This window comes from Pteropus vampyrus, unplaced genomic scaffold (genome assembly GCF_000151845.1).
Source record: "Pteropus vampyrus isolate Shadow unplaced genomic scaffold, Pvam_2.0 Scaffold373, whole genome shotgun sequence".
In the NCBI taxonomy this organism is placed as follows: Eukaryota; Metazoa; Chordata; class Mammalia; order Chiroptera; family Pteropodidae; genus Pteropus; species Pteropus vampyrus.
Genome location: NW_011889154.1, coordinates 766,844 through 790,924, shown reverse-complemented (window position 1 = coordinate 790,924; position 24,081 = coordinate 766,844). Strand labels below are relative to the sequence as shown.

Below are 24,081 nucleotides of genomic sequence, written 5' to 3'. Positions count from 1 at the left end.
AAGTGCTGATGAAGTAAATTTGTAACTTCAATAAATCTTTCTTTCAAATGGTTCTTTTAAAAAAGGTAGAAAATCTTTTATCTTAAAATAAAGAAAAGATTGTTCTCTAACTTTTCAAGGAACATAACAGTTTGGCTGAGAACAATCTAAGAAGTTTTAGCTTCGAATTGCTTGGCCTTGAGAGTTATCAAAGTGACTTTTACATGGCACTGGAGAATTTACAGCTGTTAAGGGATAGTATTATTTAACACATGCACTCACAGGTTTTTTTGTTGGAAAAAAAATATCATTTTTGACTTTAACAGATTACACTTTTTTCCAAGAATATTTCTTCTAATTTTTCTGTGGTGAAGCAGCTGCCGTTGCTATGCCATCAGCTCTGTTACTATGGGGGATGCCTTGGGTGTTTGCCAGACTAGGATTGGTTATTTCAGCACCCTTATGTTCAGCAGTTGACATTTTTCCACGTTGAATCATGCTATTTTATCCTAATTCCATGGCCTCAATAATGTTGATCAGCTTTAAAGGAACTAAAATTAGATATAAAGGAATCTGACTATTTATCTCCTTAGGAACTTATTAAGAATTCAAGTAGTATGTGTAGGAAACATTTACTTATACAGGCACATGCAAGACTAAATGGTGATATATTTAGAAACATGCCTGTGTACATGTGACTCTTAAGTCATGAGATTCAGAGAAATAAAAAAGACAACTGTTGACATTTATGCAGTTCAGGAACAGAGAAATTATTTCAAATTGGAGGTGATCACATCCTGTCAATTTTATTGACAACTGTCAAAATTAATACAATAACTGCTATTTGGGATTTATTCTCCATAAATGCAGTTCTCTACTCTCCTCTGCTTTTAAGAGGTTGTGTCTTTGGTAAGGGTTCTCTTCCATCAAATCAATTTTCTAATGAGCTGTTCTTGCTTCTGTAATATGGTGAATTTAATTGAATATTTAAGACAATTGCCAAACCAAATTTAAAACTCTTGGAAAGAAAAAAAAAAAACTCATTATCACAGTGATTTCCCCCGCTTCTTGATCTTCTTTATTTCAGGTGCCAGAAGAAATAACCTTTAAAAAATAAGATCTCGGCGCTTCCGTACTCTAGTTGCTTAGTCACTGATCTATTTAAATAAGATAAGACCCAAAGTTTTTTCTAATTTTTCCAAATATACACTCACAAGTGAGTTTGTAAAAGGGATATAAGTAAGTTGTCTTAGTACTGGAGTTTCAAGCTTTTATTACTTAGAAGCATATAATGACCATATTTTGTAATTATTTTTTCTTTGGCATTTTTTTGGCTCAATGTTAGAAAACACTGGAAGCTAGGTTGATGAGCAAATTTGACATTTTTGCAATAGAATTCATTTTAGCAAATAACTTTGAATCATTTCCTAAAATCATTTATTCTCAACTGTTGAGTGGATTTTTTATCTCAATAATTCCTCACCTAAAAATATCTTTAACGATTAAAAAGGCTATATGCATCGGGTTGCAGAGAACACAATTTAATGTTAATTTCAAGAGATTATTTGTATAAGTCTTTTTAAACTAATGAGATATATGTAAATATAAATATAGTATTGTATTCTTGAGTAAACAGTAAGGTTTTTTTTTATTTTCATTCTAGATAGAAAATGATAACTAAGAGTAGAGGACTCAAAACATGAATAATTCCCATGTCAAATGCATGGTGGTATCATTTTATATAGTTATATGCATATTTAAGCCTTAAAATTGTGTTACATTTAGAAACAGAGCTCAGTGAAGGAATAAGAACAGAAGTATGCCTGTGTTGTTCTCAAGTTGTGTCCTCGTGTCCCCCTTCCACCTACTCCCAAAAGCAAACCAAAAAACGGGAAACCTGAATGAACACTAGTATTCTATTTCAAGATTTGCAAAATAATTTGAATTATTTTTTTGTGGACAATATTTGGGAGGGCAGTAAGTAATGTTATTCATATTTAATCCTGTAAATGCTTTTAGATAGCCTAAAGTGAGAGAACTGTATTATACTGCAGAATAATACTTGCAAATTTAAAAAAAAAAAAAACAAAAAACACAAGAGCAAGCAATTTGATTAATGTCTTATTCCACAGGCATTTCAAACCTAGTTATCTCATAGGTGTGACCCCCACATCACACATACATAGTTCAGTTTTTGCACGTAAAACACTCTGTTCTTACTGTCATTACTTTATTGTCTTTTTCCCGTTGAGCTCTTCCATGGTTGGACCTATACTTTTAAGTTTGTCTCTTAATGACTTCAATTAGTGATTGCTATATAGCTTAACTTATCTTCCCCCTCTGAGATTTGCTCCTTCTCTCACACTCTGTTCAACTGTTACCTAATGTCTCATGCCAGATATCCTGCGGACATCCATAAGCCCTCCCTATCTTTTTGATCTCATCAATTAATCATCTGTTATGTTCGACTTCATTAAATCCCTTCTTCATTATTCCTGCTACTACATTATTTCATGCCTTGACTCATTCTTGCTGAGACTATACCAGAAGTTTTCACCTAATCCCTATGTACAGTCTCAACCTTCTCCAAGAACTTTTATAAAACGTGAATCAGGCTTCTTGTTCACCACACTTGTGTGCATATCTAGTAGACATTTTATAAATTTATCATGACCAAATTTAACACTTGAGCTTCCCTAAAACCCAAACATTTTCAACTTCAGTCTTCTTCATCAAAGTAAATGAATCTCCATTATTCCCAACTGTAAAGCCCACAACCTTGGAGTTTTTCTCTTTCATGCCCAGTATTCAACCAAACAGCAAATCCTATCAGTTTTGCCTTGAAAAGATGTATAAAACCTTACCAGTGCTTCCTGCATGCCCAGCCAGCAGCCTACTCAAAGTTATTATCCCCGATGCCCAAACCTCTGTAATAGTTCCTAACAGTCTGTCTCCACCTTTGCTTCCTGCAGTATCATATTGGATTTTGACAGAGGTTAATTTAAGGTGCAGTGAGTAGATTATTTTCACTTCTTACAGATAAGGACCCTGAGAGGTTGAGTTTGACTATTAATGATAGAGCAAAGGCTTGCCCCAGACTGATTCTTAAGCTTCAGTCCATCTCACCTAAGACAACAGTATTGTAAGGGATTAGATGACTGGTTTACAATGACACAACTGTAGAAGAAGAACTGGGACTAGAACTAGACTCAGTGTTCTGCCCATCCAAGTATTGCATAATCCATACAAGTAAAGCATTAAGGATGCATTCATTTTGACTAATGACATTTTAAAAGGAAAATACATCTGGGATTTTAGCAAACTGAGCTTTAGTTAATTCTATAGGGAAACATGAAACCTTCCTTTGGGATCTGAGATCGGGTCATTGAGGAATTTTTTTTAAAACTATATTTACAACAAACATAACGTGTTAATGATAACCACTGCAACAACAATAGATACTTATAATTTGCTGTATATATTTTAAGAGATTATCTTCCTTGAGTGTAAGTAATATATGGATATTTATTCCATAAGAGTCACAGCAATTTATTTTTCTGATCATAAAGGATGGAACAGGTTGTGCTCTTTTCACACTTAAATGTGTTTTTTAAATCTACATTAAGGAAATGCAAATGAAAACCATAGTGGGGCACCACATTACACGCTTGAGTTGGCTGTTATTAAATATATATACAAGCGTTGGTGAGGATGTAGAAATTAGAACTCTGTGCATTGCTGGAGAGAATTTAAATGGTGCAGTCACTATGGAAAGCAGTATGATGATTCCTCAAAAAGTTAAACATGGAATTACCATTTGATCCAGCAATTCCACCTCTAACATATACCCAAATGAATCGAAAGCAGAGACTTAATCAGATCTTTGCACACCCATGTTCACAGCAGCCTTACAGTAGTCAAGAAATGGAAACAAATGTCTATTGATAGATCAATGAATAAAAAATTATACAGTTATTCAGCCTTATGAAGTCCTGTCACATGCTATTAACATGGATACACCTAGAAGACATTATGCTAAGTGAAATAAGCCAGACACAAGAGGACAAATTTTGTGTATTTCCGCTTATATAAAGTTTCTAAAGTAGGCAAATTCTTAGAGACAGAAGTAAAATAGTGGTTACCAAGTGGCAAAGAGGGAAAAATGTGGAGTTATAATTTAATAGGTACAGAATTTTTGTTTGGGATAATGAAAACATTCTGAAAATGGATAGTGGTGATGATTGTACAACACTATGAATGTACCTAATGACAACAAATTTTGTACTTAAGAATTGTTGAAATGGTGATTTTGTTGTATGTTTTACCACAATAAAAATATTATCCAAGAAAAATTAAAATGCAAATCACAAACTTAGAGTAATTTTATGATGAGTTTAGTATATACTATGTTGGAAATATAATTTGTTCTATTGATTTGTGTTATCATATTGTGAATATTATGATTTCTGTTGGACTTTAAATTTAAACTAAGCTTACTGTTTGTTAACTGAAAATGTTATTGAGATAATTGTAGATTCACATGCAGTTTTAATAAATAATAGATACTATGTACACTTTGCCCAGTTTCCACCAAAGTAACAGTTTGAAAAACTGTAGTATATCACAACCAGGATGTTGACATTGATAAAATCCACCAATATTATTAAGATTCCAACAGTTTTACCTGTATTCATTTGTGGTTATGTATGTTTGTGTACTTAATTCTATACAATTTTATAACATATATTTAGTTAGGTTCATGTATCTACCCTCACAGTCAAGATAAAAAACAGTTCTGTCACCACAAGGATCCCTTGTGAGACCTTTATAGACGCATTCACCTCCCTTAGGTACCCTCCCTCTCACTTACCTACTCCCAGCCTCCCACTTCCACCCCATTGCTAAACTCTAGTAAGAAATAATTTTGTTACTTCAAAAATGTTAATGTAAATGGAATAATTTATAAATGACATGTAACTTTTTAAGACCGGCTTTTTCCACTCATATAATTCTGTAGAGATTCCTCTAAGTTCTGGCTTGTATTAATAGTTCACTCCTTTGTATTGCAGGGTAGTATTCCATTGCATATACGTTTAACTGTTTACCTCTTGAAGGACATCTGGTCTTTTTCCAGGTTTTGGCTATTATGAATGAAGTTGCTATAAACATATGTATGAGTTTTTGTGTGAACATAAGTTTTCATTTTTCTAGAATACATGTGCAATTGCTGAGTCATATTGTAGTTTTATATTTAGTTGTATAAGAAACTTCCAAACTGTTTTCCAGAGTTGCTGTCAATTTGCCTTCCCACCAAACATGCATGAGTGATCCAGTTTCTCTGCATCTTCATCAGCATTTGGTCTTGTTACTATCATTAATGTTAGCCATTCTCATAGGTGCATATTGCATATTAATATTTTGATTTTAATTTGTATTTCTCTGATGGCCAATGATGTTGAACATCTCTTTATGTACTTACTTGCCATCTGTATACCCTCTTTGGTGAAATGTCTACTCAAGGCTTTTGCACATTTTCTAATTTGATTTCTTTTATTATTGTTGAATTTGGGAGTTCTTTATTCCAGATACTAGTTTTTTGTTAGAAGCACAATTTATGTATTTTCTACTGCTCTGCAGCTTTTCATCCTTCACACATGAATGTTCACAGAGCAGCAGTTTTTAATTTTGATGATTGATTTGTCAATTTATTTCCTTGTATGGTCTTTTACAGGGTCAACTCTAAAAACGATTTAGTCCTATATCCCAATGATTTTTGTTTTTTTCTTAAAGTTTTATAGTTTTACATTTTACATTTGAGCTCATGGTCCTTTCTGAGTTACATTCTGTTTAAGGTGTAAAGTTTAGGTCAAGTTTATGTTTTTTGCCTGTGGATTTCCAATTGCTCCAACACTATTTGTTGAAATGTTATCCCTTCCTCCATTGAGCTGCTTTTGCACCTTTGCCAAAAGACTGTTGAGTATATTTGTGTAGGTCTATTTTGGGGTTCTCTACTCTCTTTCATAGAATTGATACCAGTGTCTTTACTGCATCTATATATTAAATCTTAGTATAAGTAGTTTGATTTCTCATATTTTATTCTTCTTTGTCATGGTCGTTTTCACTATTCTGGGATCTATTTCTTTCCATATAAATTTTAGAAAAAGTTTCTCTCTGTCTATAAAAAAACCTTCCCAAAATTTTCGTAGAAATTGCATTAAGCCTATAAATCAATTTGGGGAGAATTGACATCTTTACTATGTTGAGTTGTTCAATCCATGAACACAGTACATCTTTCCAATTATTTTGATCTTCTTTTATGTCTTCATCAGTATTTTGTCATTTTTAACATATAGATTCTGTACATGCTTTTTAAATTGTTTACCTAAGTATTTCGTTTTCTTTGCAACAGGTTTAAATGGCATTGCGTTTTTAATTTATTTCCACACATTCATTCTTACTATATAGAGATGTGATTGATCTTTGTGTGTTGGTCTTATATCCTACAAAATTTCTGGAATCGCGTATTAGTTCTACGAGATTTTTTTTTCTTGATTCCTTGGGATCTTCTATATATACAATCATATGATCTCCAAATAGAAACAATTTTATTTCTCCTTTTCCAATCTGTAGGCTTTTTATTCCTTTCTCCCAGCCCCTGATAACAACTATTTTGCTTTCTCTGTGATTTGCTTATACTAAGAACCTCATATTAGTGGAATCATGTAATAGCTGCCATTTTGTGTCTGGCTTATTTTACTTAGCATAACATCTTCTAGTTTTATCCATGTTATAGCATGCATCAGAATTTAATAAGGGCGAATGATATTCAATTGTTTATATACCACATTTTGTTTATTTATTCATCTGTCAATAAACATTTGGGTTGTTTCCACCTTTTGGCTATGTGAATAAGGCTGCTGTGAACATGGGTGTACAAATATCTCTTAGAGTCCCTCCTTTCTGTTCCGTTGGGTATATACCAGAAGTGGAATTGCTGTATTATATGGTAATTCTATGTTTAGTTTTTTTGAGGAACCATCATGCTATTTTCCACAGCAGCTGCACCATTTTATTTTATTTTATTTCTAGCTTTGAGATATGATTGACATGTAACATTTTATAAATTTAAAGAGTACAATGTATTGATTTGTTACATTTATATATTGCAAAATGATTACCACCACAGCCTTAGCTAACACTTCCATTGTGTCACATAATTACCATTTCTTTTTGTGGTGAGAATATTTAAGATCTACTGTCTTGGCAATTTGCAAGTATATAATGCAGTATTATTAACTGTGATAACTATGCTGCATTATATCCCAAGAACTTGTTCATATTCCATTGATACTATTCAGCCACAAAAAAAAAAGGCAGTTCCGCCATTTGCAACAACATGGATGGACCTTGAGGGCATTATGCGAAGTGAAATAAATCAGAGAAAGACAAATACTATATGCTATCACTTATATATAGAATCTAAAAAAGCCAAACTCATAGATAAAGAGTAGATTGGTCATTACCAGAGGCTGGGAGTTGGAAAAAATGGGTAGATGTTGGTCAAAGAGTACAAATTTTCAGTTAGAAGATAAATAAGTTCTGGGAATCTAATGTACAGCATTATATATATTTATATATATTTCCATAGTGGTTGCACTAATTTACATTCCCACCAACTACACAAGGGTTCTCTCTTCCCCACATCCTCACCAACACTTACCTCTTGTCTTTTTGATGATTGCCATTCTAATAAGTGTGAGGCAGTTTCAAAATGTGGTTTTGATTTGCATTTCCCTAATGACTAGTGATGTTGATCATCTTTTTATGTGCTAATTGGGCTTTGGTATATATTCTTTGGAGAACTGTCTATTTAAGTCCTTCACCCATTTTTTTAATTGAGTTATTTGTTTTTGTCATTGTTGAATTATAGGAGTTCTTTCTATGTTCTGGATATTAATCTCTTATCAGATTTATGATTTGAAATATTTTCTCTATAGTGGCTTTGGGTTTATCTCATTTCATAGTTTTCATAGTGGTTACTCCAAGTATTATAATATCTACATGCGACACATCACAGTCTACTGGTGCCAACATTTTACCACCTCGGTATATGGAAATTTCAGTTCTGTGTAGGTTCCTTACCTCCCACACTGTTAGATATTATTGTCCTGTGTATCAATTGCCTCTTTTTTTAATCATCAAATATGATTTATGAATCTCATAAGTAAAAATGTGTATATACCTGTATTTCTGCTCTTGTCCTTGTTTCATCTTTCTTTATGCTCCAAGATTTTTAATTTTATTACCTTCTTTCCATTTAAAGAAATTTCCGTAGCCAACCTTTAAGGTTAGGTTTGCTAGTGACAAATTCTTTTAATTTTCCTCTGTATAAGAATGTCCTTATTTCTATTTCTGAAGGATGATTTTGCTGAATATTAAATTTACAGTTAACGATTTTTTCTTTCATCATTTGAAAAATATTTTGCCACTTTCTTCTCTCTTCCATGGTTGCAAATGACAAATTTGATATTATTCAAATTGCTGTTCTCCTATAAAAACATTTATTTCTCTCTGTATGCCTTCAAATATTTTCTTTATCTTTTATATTTAGAAATTTAATTATAATGTGTTTTAGTGTGAATTGTTGGGATTTTTCCTATTTGGAATTTTCTCAGCTCCTTGAATCTGTAAATGTATTTTACTAAATTTGAGAAGTGTTCAATTGTTATTTATTTGAATATTCTTTCAGGGCCACTGTCTTTCTCCTCTTCTTCTGGGAGTCCAGTGATATGAAGGCTGAATATTTTGTTACTGTCCTAAAGGCCCCTGAAGTTTCTGTTCATTTAAAAAATATTCTATCTATTCTCTGTTACTCAGATTGAGTGAATTCAATTGATCTGTCCTCTGTCCTCACTACTCTTCTTGTGGGCCCATCCACCATGTTGTTTTCTTTTATTATTATTTCTGTTACTATATTTTTCAATTCTATTATTTCCATTTAGTTATTTTTTATAACTTGTATTTATTTGCTGAAATTTTCTAGATTTCCATATGTTCTAGAAGAATATGTAATTTTCAAACAGTTATTTGATACCTGTTTAAAATCCTTGTCAGATAATTCAACCATCTGACTCATCTCAATTTTGGCATCAATTGATTTTCTTATGTAAGTTGTGATTTTTCCTTTTCTTTCTTTTTTTGTTTTGTTTCATTTTGTTTTTTCGTATGACAGATGGTTTTTTATTGTATCCTGGACATTTTCTTTGTTCAGTTAGGAGAACTTGGGTCCTGTTTAAATCTTTTGTAGTAGCAGGCAGTCACTGTTTAAGTTTAATGTGCAGGTCTTCCCCTACTTTTTTGGGTCATGGTTCCAATGGCATTTTATCTTTCAATGCCTTTCCATTGTTGTTTTGGTCCACTGGGTTTATCTGGTGTTGCTGAGGTTTTTTACTGGCCCCAGCTGGCACTGCCTAAGGGAGCTGAATGAGCTCTTGATGGCCATGCCTCTGGATATCTCTCAGTTATGAAGGAGTGTCATAGGTCAGCAGGGACTAAAGAGGCTCTCTGGGCTGGGCCACTTGTCAGGTATTAGAGTTTAATCAAGGCAAACTTGAATAACGGACTTTGAAAAAAAAATGGGAAAGATATGTATAGAAAAAGGACACAGAAAAGTGTCAAAGACAAAATAAGTGTCCTTCATAGCATTTTCTAGAAACGGCCCTACCCACTCAACCATCTATGATGGATATAAAGAAAATAAAAAGAGGCTCCCTATCTTTTGGTTCACTGTTTTTGCATCTGGAATAGACTGTCTTATCTAAATACCGTAAAAATGAGCATTATTGCCCTCTGTGTTAGCAGACATTTTATTGCGATGGCATTGGCAATGGGAAGTATGTGCACAATTTACTTCTACCGACTCTATAGCCCAATGTGAACCATGAGGGAACAAAAGAAATTAAGTTACAACAAACTATCTTCTTTGGGCACTGTACACTTTGTAGCATGCTTTCATGTGGATTAGCTAACTTTGCTACTTGAAACATGTTTCTCTCACTGGATCTTCTAAAGGCACAATGAGGAATGTAGGTATAAATGATAAAAGGCAGTTCAACTACAATTGCTAACCCTTTAGGTTTTTCTCCAACAGTTGCCATTCAGGGTATTTTTTAAATGTTAATTCTTATATATTTTCTCCTCAAAAGTAGTGAATAAGGAATCCATAATAGAGGAAAATATGCTTCTGAATAGTAGGTGTATTTATATTAGAAGATGTATCTTCGGTTCAGCATTTATGCAAGCTTATGAGTAAAAATGGTTATGAATTTGTAACAATAAATTCTATTTTGACTTCTCATGTGTTTCTGTTGCTGAACTTAAGATGTTTTAGTATTATCCCTCAGCAGCAGAGTTTTTAGGGGACATGATATCAGCCATATTACTTATTAGGTGTATGAGTGAGACTGAAGCATTAACTATCTTAGAAGCCACTAAAGCATAGTTTGTGATTAGCTCAAAACATAACTATATTTTTTAAAAACTATGGTTATTGCAGATAATGGTGTACATTGACATTGCAAAAGTATTGTAATTAAAGAATAGGCTTAGTATTTAAAACTGCACAGCTTTTTGTTGCCCATTATGAAATATCTTTAGAGTGACTATGTCTAGTCAGATCAAAAGCAAATGCAGCCAGCCTTTGTGACCAAGAGCTCAATTTTGTCACTTTATTATAATAATTATTGGCAAGAGAAAGATATCGTATATTGATTTAGAGGCAAATTTACATTTTACTATTGTTATTTCTCTGCTCCTGGACAAGTTGACACAAAATAAGGTATGAATAATTTTAAAAGGCTTCAAATAGATCAATTTCAGGACAGTTAACTGGGGCTTTGGGATTTCTGACAATTCACTTAATTATAGCTATAATTCTCAGCTATAGAGAATAATTTTTAATTGTCGCATAGTAAAAGGTAAGTTTAAAATGCTACAGAACTTACTTAAAGAGGTTTAATTTGAAAAGAAAACAGTCTCTTTTAATCTATGTGTCTCATATTTTATCCTTAAGATCCTGAGAAGGGCATTACCTCCTTTATCTTTCCATTAGTACTACAAAATCCACACCACCTTTATTTATGTATAATAGCTGGGCTTTGGTTATACATACAGAATAGTAGGTTAATGATTAGCTCTTCTGTCTGGGAGACATTATAGCTTTGGATCATCCGTATTTCAAGCCAGGGCTTCTTCAACACTTTTTTGCCAATGATTAAATTTAAAGTGATTAAATTCATGCAACATTTTATCATTAAAAAATTCAATACATCTTACCATTACAATGGCAGGTTGTAAAGCTCCATGAGGGCAGAACTTTGTTTGTTTGTTTACTACCCTAACCCTAGCACCTAGAACAGTGTTTGGCATATATTAGCCACTCGGTATTTGTTGAATGTATTTTTTAAAACACATTTTTTAAGACACTGTGGAAAAAATATCCAGTATACTATTCCTTTGTTGTATGGGATGAAGACCCCAGATTTAGTATAAAGAAATCTAAATTAGTGTCCCTGCTCTGCTGCTAATTTGCTGTGTGATCTCATATATAACCTCTCTGTGTCTTTCTTATCTGTGAAATGAAGAAATTAGATTTGATGAATGATAAAGTACAGCCCATGTTTAAAATTTCATAATTCATTGATTCGTGATTACCAGTATGCATCTGGGAACTGTGGCCATGAAACCAGTGTTGCCAACTGGCATAGCTGGGCTTGGAACTAAGCATTTGGTCTCTGGCTACTAAATATTTGGCTCTAACAATTAAACTTATCACCAACATTTTTTTTTTTTAAAAGGCTTTTCTATAATTTGGCATAGAAAATTGATTTTTAAGAACAAGGAAAGCTAAATTCGATGTAAAGAGTAAGCCGTAGGATAATGATAAAAATAACTAGATTTAAATTCTGACTTTAAAATTTTGAGATTTTGGCCAAATAATTTAATTTCTTTATCCCTCAATTTTGACATCTGTGAAATAGGATAATGATAATATCTAAGTGAAGTAATTTATTTAAAGTTCCTGGGACATGGTAAGCTTTAAAAGCCTTACAGACAGGCTGATATAAAGGAATCAGATAAGTAGGTGAAAATGAGTTAATGAAAATGAATCTGTGTATTTGGCTTGAGGAAAACACTGAGAGGCGAAATAGTGGATGAGTGGATGGCTGAGACCAGACTGCCTATGTCTGTGTTGTGGTACCTCCACTCACCATCACTGGTAATTTGGTCAGTTTCTTAACATCTCTGTGTCTCAGTCTTCTCATCTGTAAAATGGTGGTAATAACAACAATCCATGTAGTATGCTGAGAAAAATGCCTGGCATATAGTAAGCACTCAATAAGTGGAGATGTTCTTATTATGTTTCATTAAGAACATCCAGAATGGGGGAAATTGAAAGATATGTGGGAAGACTGTCAGTCTAGGGAATTAAAAGAAACAATGGGAATTCAGTAGGAACAAATAGATTATGATAGTCTAGTGGGTGGTGGTCTTTTGGTTTTTTGTTTGTTTTTTAGAAAACTACTTGTAAACATACTAAACTCTGAGATTTTAGGAAAGGCTAAACAAATGCAAGATGTTGAGAGATCCCACTTAAGCCATTGACAATAAATATCACAGTGTCTCCAATCTAATAACTTGGGTGATGAACTTTCCTTTTAACCTAGAAACTTACCCCAGGGGGAAAAAATCTGTTAGTCTTCTGCCACATAGATTAAAAGATACTGCTAGGGGCAACCAAAATGGCCTAGACGATAGAGGCTCTGTTCATCCCTGTGGTGACCAAATCAAAGTTATGATGGAAACGAGGAGCAGCAGCAAGGAAAAATCGCCTGGGATCTTGATGAACAAGCCATGCAACTAGGGAGAAATCCAAGAAAGCACCCTGCAATGGCAGAAGATAGGACAGGGTGAGGACGTGGGGTGACTGAGTGAGACAGAGGCTGTGGCTGCTGCATCTGCAGAAGCCTCTTAAAGGGGCCGCAACTGCGAGTGGATTTTCGCGGTGACAGATCTGCTCGCTCCAAGCACCAGCAATGAGTTGGCTGCACAGGGGGCAACAGGAACTTACAGGGAGACATTGTTGGAGTGAGGGCTGAGGCAAGACTCAGAAGTGCTAGCAGTATCCATTGTTCCCTGTTGAGCCCTCCCTCCTCCCAGTGCATGGACAAAACACCTGCATTGCGGTGAGGTCATTAGACTGGATAATAGAGGTCACTCCGCCCAGAGGATTCCCTGAAATCCTGCCTCCCACAACTTGCAGCCCCAACCAAGCCACATCCAGGTTTATCCTCAGTGAGTCAGGTGCTCCTTGCTGAGCAGCACCTAGACTCACATTGGAGGCAGCTGACCTCAGTTTCTGGTATGGCCTTTTGAGGCAACTATAAGCACAGCCTCTGAATCTTAACAGGTAGCCCTAGAGGGGCACAGGCTTGAGCTAAATTTAGCCTGTAGCTGAACCCCTCTCAGGATTGTGCCACTGGACACCTGCTTCACAAATCCACACTAATAAAACCGGGAGATTTAGGAGCTTTGCTTAGTACATAGAAACAGACACGGAAAGTCAGCCAAAATGGGAAGACAAAGAAACAGAAACCATATGAGAGAAGAGAACAGAGATCCAGATGTAATGGAGTCAAGTAATCTAACTGGTTATAAAGATGCTCAATGAACTTTTGGTTAAATTCAGTGAGAACTTCAACAAAGAGATAAGAAACATAAAAATGGAAATGGAAATTATAAAAAGGAACCAGTCTGAAATGAAGAACACATTGTCTGAGACGAGAAGTATATTAAATGTAATAAAAGCAAAGGAATGAACAGAGTGAATAAAGAAAAGGATCAAATGCCCTATCTAGAAGATGGGAAAGCCAAGGACACATAATCAGAATGGCAAGAGTTAAGATGCCAAGACTATAAAAATAAATTAAGGAGCATATGGGACACTATTAAGGGTCTAAATATCCATCTGACCAGCATAACTGAAGAAAATCAAGATGTTGAACAACTATTTGAAGAAATAATGATTTAAAAATTCCCTAATCTGGTGAAGGAAATCGACGTAAAATGCCAGGAAGCTCAGAGAATTCCAAAAATCAGAGATGCAAAGAGGCCCACACCAAGACACATCATAATTAAAATGCCAAAGGTTAAATACAAAGAAAGAATATTAAAAGCAGCAAGAGAAAAAAAAGATAGTTATTTATAAGGGAAAACTCATAAAACTGGCAGCTGATTCTCAAAAGAAACTATGCAGGACAGAAAGGCTTGGCAAAAAATATTCAACAGGATGAAGACCCAGGACCTACAACCAAGAATAATTTATCCAGCAAAACTATCATCTAGAGTTGAAGGACAAATAAAGAGCTTCTCAGACAAAAATAAGCTAAAGGAATTTATCACCACTAAGCCAGTATTATAGGAAATGTTGGAGGGACTTCTTTAAGAAGAAAAAACATGTATCAAAACCAGGAATAAAAAATGATAACAACTACATTCCTATCAACAAGTACCTCAAATGGAAAAGAATTAAGTGCTCTAAAAGAATGGATGAATGGAAAGGAAAACAAGACCCCTACATGTTGCCTATAAGTGACTCACTCCGGTTTAAAAGACACAGAGTAAAACATATTGCTTTGATGGACCTAGACGGTATTTAAGTCAGACAAAGATAAACACTATATGATTTCACTTACATGCAGAATCTAAGGAATAAAAAGAACAAATTAATCAAAAATAGACTCACAAATATAGTGGACAATTTGGTCATAGACTGAGGGGAGGAGATTGGGGGGGACTGGGAGAATGGGGTGAAGGATTAAAGAAGTAGAAATTAGTAGCTGATAGATGGTCATGAGAATGGGGAGCACGGCATAGGGAATGCAGTTAGCATTAATACGTTGGCTAGGTGGAGGGTCAGGGGAGGGAGGGAGCAATGGCGGGGGGGACCGTTTTACAAACTATATAGGTGTCTAACCAATGTACTGTATACTTGAAACTAATTTAAAAAAGGAAGGGGGGGAAAGATACTGCTAAGTAGTCCTCTAAAAGTTATAAATAGATTGTCAATCTTTTTGTAATAGGGCAACAACTATGATGTCACAGTGAGTCATTACACACTTTCTGTTCACCAGGGAGCCCCAAACAATCTTGTCTGTAGAAAAAGTTGGTATGGGGGCACTGCCCTTACAATTTCAACTCAGAGGGTTCTTTTAGCCAAACTCCTGAAGCTGCAAAGCAGATACACTGAGATACGAAGCCAGGATGGAAAGAACACAAGTCAAATAAATAAAGACAATTAAATGAAGGCTAAGTTCCCAACTAGCACAACAATTTTAAAGTGCATTTGGTTTGTTGTTGTTGTCGTTGTTGTTGCTGTTGTTCTGGTGAGCTTTAAAGAGACAGAGAATAAACCTATATATTTCATGATTGTGAAGCCTTTTTCAATTAATTAGAAATATTTTTGGTAATATCTGAGCATATATTACCTCATTTAAAAAAAAATCCGGTGCAATTTTTAACGAATAAGCTACAACCCATTTTTTCAAGTGGATTTGTGTAGAGGAGCCTTCTTAGCAGAGAGTAATAGAATGTTTCCTCCATTAACATTATTGTTTCTTACACATTAGGATCAGAGTCAAAAAGTAAGTGATTCTTTAAAATATAAATATCCCTTAAAAGTGTCAGGTATCTCTATTATTCACATTTTAAAGTAAATTACTTGTATCACTGACTTTTCTGTCTTCCCCAACTGATTATTTGTCCTTGAAGGAAGTGGAGTCTCAAATGGAAGATTAAAATTAAATTAAATTAGAAATCAAATGAAATTAAATTGAAAACAGAGGGACTTCCGAGGTGGATTGGCTTGAATTAGGAACTTTGGAGATGTCCAAGGAGTTATTTTGAAAGGAAGAAGAAGACATTAGAACATATGAGGAAAACAGAGAATAATTAATTTAGTTTGCAATTATATTAGGATTTTCAGAAGTCAGTAGTCCATTTCCAAATTCCTATATATGGTATTTAAACTATAAGTTAATAATGCTCAAAGTACTTGCTAGAGTCTATGCCAGTTCATTACTACAGAGTGAGTGTTAATGTCTACATAATTAGCAGGGCCCAGGAAGTAATGAAATTGCAGACCACTTGTTCAAAAAACAGAGCAAAATAGTTGTTAAGTGTACTAAAATATAAAATTGTTTTCTTTCATCTGCCATCTCTCTCTCAACCTATCAATTTTTTTAAAATTTACTCTTTAATTTAGTTCTAAGCAAAGAAAAAACAAAGTTTATTAGCATTAATTTTATTATTCATCTTTATATTGTATAATGTAAATATAAGAATATTTAAGTTGTATGCTGAATTATCAAAATTATGCAATATATTTAATAGATCATGCATATGTTTATTATTCTTACGACAACAGTGGAAACATGACACAAAACTTTACCATTTTTATTTCACTTCTTGATACATGCACATTCTATCAACACTCTCTCCAATTGGCTTACTGATGAGTAAGGAAGGGTGGGACAAAAAGAACTACAGATTGCCCTTTCTATTTCGTTCGATGTCATCATTTTCAGCATAACTGGGCTTATACAGATGAATAATTCAAGACATAAAGATATGATAAGTGTAGGAACAGAAAAAAATTCTGTCTTTCCTACAATTGGTTGGTCTAATTATTAAACAAGTAAATGATTCTTTAAAATATAAATATCCCTCAAAAGTGTCATGTATCTCTATTATTCACACTTTAAATTAAATTAATTTTATCACTGACTTTTCTCTTTCCCAACTGAGTATTTGTCCTTGAAGACAGTTGAGTCTGAAATGGGAGATTAAAATTAAATTAATTTAGAAATCGAATTAAATAGAAAACAGAGGGACTTTTGAGGTGGGTTGGCTTGAATTAGGAACTTTGGACAGAAGTTCATAAGACATAAGATAAATTAATGAAGGGAAAAACAAATTTAATTTCTTATGTATGAGAGCCCCGTAAAAATATGAGGCTCAAAGAATTAGCCAAAGCAGGAAGCTTTTATACCTTTTAGACAAGAAAACAAAAAATTTGTGAAGAATCTACAAAACAAAGGGGTTTGAGCTTGGGGTAGTAAATTGATGAAGAAGTAAAAAAGATTTGTTTATATAGCCTTCTCAGCCCTAAATTCACTATCTTTGGTGATAGGGATGGCTTCTACCCTCCTGGTACAGGAAGGATATCTTTCCATGGGAGATTAATCTTCTGCTTTCAGGGAGACAAAGGAGGATCAGAGTGTCCTTCTTGAACCAATTGTTTCTTAAGTACTTTCAATTCAAAATAATCAATATGGCAAAGTACCGTATTTTGGGGTGGCATATTTTGCTCCCCTTCATAGGGTCCCTTGGTCATCTATGTTTCTTAGTACCATTGCCTTCTTGCAAAGTTCAAGCAGAGCATGACCTTGAGACTGTCAGCTTCCTCACCTACTCAGTCACGGACATAAATACTTAATCTCATTCTCACATTGAATCTTACTGAACTCCCAGGAGTCGTGGGTCACCAGAATTCACCATCACACACACTTATGCAGATGAGACAGCAAGGGATGGCTGGGGACATGCATGATGTGCAGATACCCTCTGCTCACCCCCTCACTGTTCCATTGTCCCATGGAACTTCATTCATAAAACACTGGTTCAAATATAAAGTATTAAACAAAGTACAAGGCCATTCTGAGCATGAGGCCCTATGCAACTGCCAGGTTGCACACAATGCATGCAGCCCTGCCTTGAAGTTTCTTATATGCGAATGAAGAATCAATTAGCAAAGTGGTTTGCAAAGGAAGTGGAGATTGACTAATCCTTTTTTTTATTTTTTTTGAAGTAAATCTATGCCATGTCAAACATACAGAAAGTCACAGAATAAATACGGACCTTGTTCTAGAATTCATTCTTCTCCAAGATCTGCAGGGGTGAGAGGGCTGGGAAGCAGATAGTTTAACTTTGTCTTCAAACAAATACAATATTTTATGGACTATAAGATTTGAACAAAATTTTAAGATAAAACATGGGATTTCAAAGAAATGATGGCACTTATTAGGCAAAAGAGGTAATTGAGTGAAAAATTTAAGAGAAACTATTTGAGTGGGAAGACAACTATACTGAGAGTACAGAGGCCTGGGTTAGTAGTCCTGGCTCATCTAGTGGCTACTTGTGGCCTCAGACAAGACCTTTCATCTCTCTAGTCCTCGTTAACCTCATCTATAAAATAGACTTCAAACTTAGACAGTTTCTAGTTTAAAACTTGTTCCATTAAAGAGGCTTTTATAAATCAAGAAACCCATTTTAAAGGTATAATTGTAGACTTTAAAGAATTCTTTACAGAATTTCCAGAGCTTCTCAAGTGCGCCTTCAAACAGATGCATTTTCTCTGCTGTACATTGGGATCTATGGTTTGAACAATCACCTTTCCCATTTTCTGCTTCTTTACCCTGAAAGACTATTAATCGTTGCTAAAAATCCAGAAAGATTTGGAAAAAGTTGAGTGACCTTTTAGATCCATGGAATTCAGTTCTGCTTCATTTTTCCTTTTTAAATCCTTTAGTTTATGCACAAACCAAAATTTACCTTGCTACTTGACACCTTGCTACTTGACAGTCCTATTTTATGTTCTATTGAATACTATTATTAATATTTTATGAGATTGTTCTGGCTATATTTTTAAAAGAATTGCCAGAATGTAAAGTATGATTTTTATTGTCTTGTGGGAAATTGATTTTTTTTTTCACAGAAAAACTCAATCTTATAATACAGTCAATAGAAAAATAAATATTCGAATCAGGAAACAAAAAGGAAATAAAATACATTGAGTTCCTATTATGTACCAAGTACTTATATATTTATATATATTATTTTGATTAACCCCTACATAATCATCTGTGATTGGAGAAAATAAGATTATCAGTTACTTATCCTAAGCCAGAAATTCTTCTGGGAGCTTTCATTGCAAATTCCATCCCAGACTTCTCTCCTACATTCCAATATTGTATAATCCAACCACCTGCATGACAAGCCCACTTGGCACTGTCATCTCAAAATCAATACAGCCAAACTAAACTCATTCTGTCTCCCCAAAGCCATTTTTAGCCACAGCCTTTCTCATCTCAAATGATGGAGGTCCACTCGTTCACTTGCTTAGGCTAGGAACCTTGGAATCATCCTTGCCTCCCTCTTTTCTTACTTTCTCTACCCAGAGAGATCCTTTTGACTCTTGCTTCAAAATAAGCCCATCATGGTCCTAACCATTCCTCACTAGCTCTACTAGAGTCAGAGCCAACATTATCTCTCTTTAAAAAGATGAGCTTTCCCAACAAACGAATAGGACAAACAAACAGAGACTCATGGACGTGGACAATAGACTAGTAGTTACCAGAGTGTAGAGAGGGAGGGGGGAGGTGGGAGGTAGATGGGGTCAAAGGGATCAAATATGTGGTGACAGAAAGAAATCTAGCTGTGGGAGGGGACTACACAATCCAGTGTGTATATATATATACATACATACACATATATATGCCTTACTGTTAAATTGTACACCTGGAACTTACTGGATTTCATTAACCAATGCATAAAGTTTTCAAGAGTCATCCCAAATGGTAGTATATATACATATATATATGAAAAAAAAAGATGAGCTTTCCTCCTGCTTCTATCCTGACTTTCCCTATGGTCTATTCCCAACCAGCAGCCAGGATGAGCCTGTTGAAATATAAGCCATGTTAATTCTGAGCTCAGAATCTTGTGATGGTCCCCATTTTACTCTTAAAGTAAAAGATAAAAAGGTTTCGGCCAGCCACCCTTGATTCATCCCTCCCTCTACCTCTCCATAGCTCCTTCCACTGCCCTGCCATTTTTCCTTCTACTAATCTCCCCCTTTCTCACTTCACTCCATTTCCACTTCTTTGTAATTCCAAGAACAACTGGGCACACTCTCACCTTAAAACTGTAACCTTGGTGGTTCCCTCTGCCCAGAAGACCCTTCTCTTGCACATGACTAATCACCACACATCTTTCAAGTTTTTGGTCACATCTCATTTTCTTAATGAGGTCCCCTTAATACCTTACATCCTCTAACTCATGTGCTCTGCTCCCCCTTAAATTGATCTATTTTTCTTACAACTGTAGTATGTTTTACCTTCGAAAGTACTCTATACTTTATTCTCTCTCTGTGCTTATTGTTTATTTTCTGTTTATTCATCTTTACCAAAATGAAATGTTCACTGATTATTCCAAGTATCTAGCATATGATGGATGCTCAGTAAATCTTTGGGGAATGGTGAAGTGAGTGAGTGAGTGAGTGAGTGAGTGAGTGAGTGAGTGACTGAGTGACTGAGTGACTGAGTGACTGAGTGAGAGACTGACTGATTTCATTTATTTCTCATAGTAACCATAGGCTTCATCACCTTCATTTTACAAATAAGAAAATTGAAACTAAAAGAGGCTAGGTAACTTTCACAAGTCAAAAGTCTTGTAAGAGTTAGAGCTGAGATTAAGAGACTTCTGATCTGACCCTTTACTGTTTTATCACACTTCACAGCATGCACTTCATGAAAATATAGGTATTCCATAAAGTGCTGGGCATTTACAGTTTCTATTTCTCTCTCACCACACTCTCAGCCAATATTTTTTTATGAACCTCTTAAAAGAGTGTAACTAAGGTGACTGGCTTATAGAGAAACTCACATAAAATGAATGATGTGAGATGTGTTAGTTACAGAAACAAACCAACTTGAGCTAGCTTAAGCCAAAATATCAATTTAAAAATAAATAACTTTAAAAATGTTTAAGTAGAACCTCACATAAGGATACGAGAACTCATGGAAGCCACAGGAAAAAAAAATATATGAGAGCACGAAGCACATAAAGTTAGAGAGGCCTTGCTCTACCTTCCATGTGTGTCTCTTTTACTCTTTCTCCACAGTTTACAAATGTTCACTTCCTCTGCCTCTAAGGAACAAGATGACCAAGCTCCCACTACTCTTTCGCCTAAATGAGACTACAGTCTCCTAGTCCCAAATTATAAGTAAGACCTGCTTGGGTGAAGTACCTCTCCTGGCCCAATCAACGATAGCCAGGGATGATGATTCAATGACAAATGATAGAAGACACCTTTGAAGGATGGGGAATTTGGAGTACTAGGCAGATTATAGAGAAAGGCGATGAGTAGACACCCCCAAAGTAGCTGACTCCAGAAGAACCCAGTGGAATAATGGACAACACACTATTGAATCAAACAGCTTAAGTTCAGATTTCTGGTTTGGGAATTTTGTTTGTTTGTTTGTTTTTTCTTTGTTCTTTTTTTTTTTTTTTTTCCAGATATAGGGACTTAATATTGGTTACTTGGTGATGGGAAAGAGCAGGAAGGAAAAATAAAAGAGGGACCTTGGGGTAAAGAGAAGAAAAACACATTCCAGTGAACTGGGAATTCTGCATTCTAATCTCAGTTCTATCACCAAGAGACTAATGACTTGGACAAGCCAATTCCCTGGGCTCAGTTCCCTTTTTTGTATAATGAGAAGTAGGCAAGAATCAGTAGGTTTCCCAACCTGCTGAATCAGGAGAATGAACTAGGGAGCATTTTTAAATACAGATCACCTTGACTTCACCCATGAATATTCTGATTTAATAGATCTTGCATGAAATTCTATAAATTTTTCAGCAGCTTTCCAGACCATGGTGATAATCAACTATATTTGGGAACCATTAGCTAGATGACATTTAAGATACCACCCAGTATTAAGTTATTTCTTTACATAGTTATTATCTAAACTTCGGAAGCACTCTAGTTGTAATAAAACTGATTTCTTATTGTATATCTGGAATTCTTTTTCAGAAATTGCATAATCTTTTCATTTTGTTTCTACAGTCAATTAAGAACAATGTCAACACAAAATAGATTCTCAGTAAATACTTATGAACAAATCAATGGTCAGTTCTACATGTTTTAACAGTTATTTATTTTCCATTATCTCTTTGAGTAACTGATTCCTCATCTACGTAGGAAAAAATTTTGTTTCAGTTTGTCTGTTAGTGGAATATTGAAAATATTTAGTGTAATAATCATATATAAACCAGGATTCATAATCATAATTATACCTGATAGTTTGATAATGGAATCTCATTTTTATCCTTTATAACATGAGCAAATGACAGACATGTGAAAACATAATATTCCCAGCATGTTTTATGTGCTATGAGAATACATGATATTATTGTTATTATTGTTCTTATATTTTATCACCCACAGCATTCTAATACTTAACCTGTCAGCATTGCCAGCCTCAAAATTGCTCAAACAAGTTCTGCATAGAATTGTATAAGCCCTGAACTTTGTGAATGTTCAATATTCTTTTTGGAAACAAATATACTGTTATGAGTTTCTAAAGGGACTGAACTTCAAGGCAGAGATTCTAGGTCATATTCTGCCTTTGTGTTTACTGGCTGAATAAAATTAGGCAAGCGATGTCACCTCTTCTGGCCACTTCTGTATGATAATGTCTACCTTCATTTAGGCACTTTAACTCATAAATAATTAGAAGGTAAAAAATTATTTACACCAGTATTCTCAATTCTGAATATCATTATATCTCTGCTTAATACTTAAATTTACATTTTTTTCTCATTTTCTTCTTACACTATTTTGATTTGCTGAGAAGCAGAACTCTGTTGATTCCTATACTTTTAATACCAGATCATTTTTGTACACAATACAATTCCTTTTCTTTGTGACCTTTCAGAAAGGAAAGTCACAGCTCAGCATGAAGTGATGTAATCAGAATAGGTACCTCTCTTATACGTTTAGCCCCAATTAGAAATTCCATTTTATCACTTTCTTGAGAAAGTATCACTAGTTATAAGGGGTAATGGTTTGGCTTTGGCAATAGCAAGCCTCTACGAGTATGCTTGGGAATATTATGCTATGATTGGTGTCATCCAGTGATGTCAGAACCACTCTGAAAAGAACAATATTTTTTACCCCCTTTTTTAGTCACAGTTGCTTAATTGCAATGTTGGTAAAACAAATAATAAACAGGAAGCAAATACGATTTTGTGTATATAAGATATATTGTGTATAATATTACAAAATCAAGTGATTAATGCTTGAATTTTATTGCTTTTTAACCCCTTTCCTTTTTAGGAAAAAAATGTAGCTAGCTGCTGACATCAATTTAACATTACTCATAGAATGCTACATTTTCTAGGATTTGACATTTTCAGTGATCAAGATTACTATATTTTGTAATAGGAAATACCACTACTAAAAACAGAATGGTATAAATAGAATGATGTCATTTGTTTCCAAAGACTATGGATATACTAGAGGGATGTGAAAATAATAATAAAAGTGAGCTATTTTGTGGCATACTTTGGGGGTAAATTTAGGACTGTAATCCATGAGTTATCTTGGGGTAAACGCTGCAGCTGCAAGCACCGCCAGAGGGTATTCTCAGGGCAAACAGGAAATGGATTAAAGAGGATATAATTGTTAATAGTAAAAAAGTAGATTTTAGAATATCAAATCTATTTATTACAGTTACATTTTTATGGTTGATTTTGTTTTCTTGAAAGCATAAAATACAAAGTGTAACATCATGCAAGAACACGGCCATGTAAATCTTCTGTGAAACTTCTCAGATTATTGAATTTAATGGCTGTCAGAGTAGTTCCTATGAGATCTTCTTAAGTATCTTTCTGTTTCAAGCTAGTTATTGCATCTAATTATTGCATTTTGTTGTTTCAGAACAGTTGAGCATCACATGCCACGAGTAATATTGGGTTTAAAAAAAAAAAGAAAAACTGCATAGTTTGGATCTTCTCCTTACTTAGAAGCAAGAAAAATGGAGAATTGATCATCAAAGGTAAAACAATCTCCTTTCCTATTATATAACACATCCCTATGGCTTCATCTTCAACCATCCTATGTGAAATAATCTCTTCCTTCTTTCCTTCCTTCCTTCCTTCCTTCCTTCCTTCCTTCCTTCCTTCCTTCCTTCCTTCCTTCCT

General features: G+C 34.5%; 1 protein-coding gene across 16 annotated transcripts in view; it reads left to right on the top strand.

Moving 5' to 3' along the window:
* DLGAP1 (DLG associated protein 1) overlaps nucleotides 1–24,081 on the top strand; it is an 822,162-nt gene that overhangs the window by 268,270 nt on the left and 529,811 nt on the right. For 14 of the 16 annotated variants that reach the window (XR_002777128.1, XM_023523037.1, XM_023523034.1 and 11 more), the window contains one exon: nucleotides 23,819–23,936. The gene's annotated coding sequence lies outside the window, so the exon portion shown is untranslated. The remainder of the gene's footprint in view (nucleotides 1–23,818; nucleotides 23,937–24,081) is intronic. The other 2 variants (XM_023523033.1, XM_023523025.1) reach the window with 1 other exon arrangement.